At 41.0% G+C, this 1,937-nt stretch overlaps 1 non-coding gene across 1 annotated transcript; it reads left to right on the forward strand.

The window, feature by feature from the left end:
• The first annotated feature begins 1,645 nt into the window (after positions 1–1,645).
• Positions 1,646–1,751, forward strand: LOC145577322 (small nucleolar RNA R71). Its single transcript, XR_014098767.1, has one exon. It is a non-coding gene; the product is annotated as a small nucleolar RNA R71 (small nucleolar RNA).
• Positions 1,752–1,937: the final 186 nt, after the last annotated feature.

The following is a 1,937-nucleotide window of genomic DNA, read 5'->3' on the forward strand; positions in this document are numbered from 1 at the left end:
GAAGCAAAATTGGGTAAGTACATACAACAAAAGGTACAAAGTAAGTACCTTTAGAACCAAAGTTGCAGAAGCAACAGAGTACAACAACAATGGCGAACACAAGAACTCGAGCAGAAATGAAGTTAAAAACTGCAACCAAGAGGAAAAGAAAGGCAAATTAGTAGGAAAGCAAGAACAAAGAGGAGAAAATTAAATATGACAGGAAATTGAAGCAAAAGCAAAGATGAAGGAAGCAAGAACTTACTGCAACAATGAAGGAACAACGTCTAAAGAATAAAATGAAGAGCGAAATTTTTGAAATGAAAATGAAGAAGAAGGGAAGATGAAAAAAAAGTGAGGAAAGTAAAAGAAATGAAAAATGGGGGGACAGTGAATTTAATACGAAGTAAATGGGCGGTTGGGCATGAAGTTAAGCCAAACCGCCATGTCACTTCAGTAAAATCGAAACTAGCAACTTGGATCAGTTGGGCTCAGTTGGGAAGATTCCACCGCGCAAGTAAGAGTCAGCATGAGTGACCTCATACCATCTCTTGAGGGGCTAGTTGTATAGGATAGCTCACGATGAACTATCTCCTAGCTCCTAGGGTGTGCACTCATGGCCGAGAGAACAACTGTGAGGGGCTCACCAGCCCGATGGAGTTAGCCCGTAGATTTAACCAGGTCAAACTCTCCACAATGGAGATCGTACACCTATAAATAGAGGGCAAAGTACAACGGAAAAGAGGTTATACACACAAGTTATTATACTCTCTACATCTCTCTAAGTATACTTTCTCTCTCTAAACACTTTCTAACTTAGGCATCATAGGGGGGTTCCTCGAGCCACCCCCGAGGGCAGTTACGTGTGTTGCCTTGTGTAGGTTGTCGACGGGGCCCAGCTCACCCAGCAGAACCCTTGGATCCATACCTGGAACAGTTACCACTACCTTGATTATGATTCCCATAACCTTGGTTTTTATTACCATAATTTTTGTTTTGATTTTGGCTATTATAACCTTGATTGTTATAGTTACCTCTAGAACCTTGGTTCCTATAACCACCACCTTGGTTATAGTTGTCAAAATTTCCATGATTGTTGTAATTCCTATTCCATTGACCTCTTTGATTCTCAAACCTAGAATCATGATTATTTGACACGTAGTTCACATGCTCATTCACATTTTCATCTTGATCATCACAAACATCCATACATGCATGAGGGCAACTAGAAACATCATGATCATACGACCCACAATCATCACAAAACAAGCATCCACTAGGCATGTTATTAGAAGAAGGAGAGGGTTGAGAATTAGAAGACATACCTCTCCCCTTATATTGGGAGGGAAGACTTGAAACTTGGTAGGTAGCACTTTCCAACTTTGCCTTGATAGCGGACATCTCCTTCCCCAAGTTTGTCATTTGTGAGGATAGATTGTTGATTGCATTTACATGATCAACTAAGTACACCGAAGAGCTACTCTTGCTAGTTGACTCTCTTTCTCCATCTTGCCAATCTCTATAATACCTCACAACGTCTTCAATTATGTCCACCACTTCCTCTTCCGTTTTGTTCATGATAGGACCTCCGGCTCCTCCATCTAAACATGATTTTCCTTGAGGGCTAAGGCCTCCAGAGAAGATTTGAATGATTAGATAGGTTGGAATTCCGTGATGAGGAAATTCTTTTTGATACTCTATGTATCTCTCCCATGCTTCATAGAGGCTCTCACTTGGCTTTTGTTTGAAACCTTGAATCAAAGCTCTAGCCTCCGCCATTTTATTTTGTTCATAGAAACGGGATAGAAATTCCTTGGTAACCTCGTTCCAAGTCCTTAGAGAATTTGACTTAACCTCCTTGTCTAGCCATTCCAAAGCGCGCCCTATGAGAGAAAAGGGAAAGAGCTTGAGGCGGATGAATTCTTGGGAAATTCCGTTCACCTTGATAGTATTGCAAT

The sequence above is a fragment of the Chenopodium album genome, chromosome 13 (assembly GCF_948465745.1).
Source record: "Chenopodium album chromosome 13, dcCheAlbu1.1, whole genome shotgun sequence".
NCBI lineage: Eukaryota > Viridiplantae > Streptophyta > Magnoliopsida > Caryophyllales > Amaranthaceae > Chenopodium > Chenopodium album.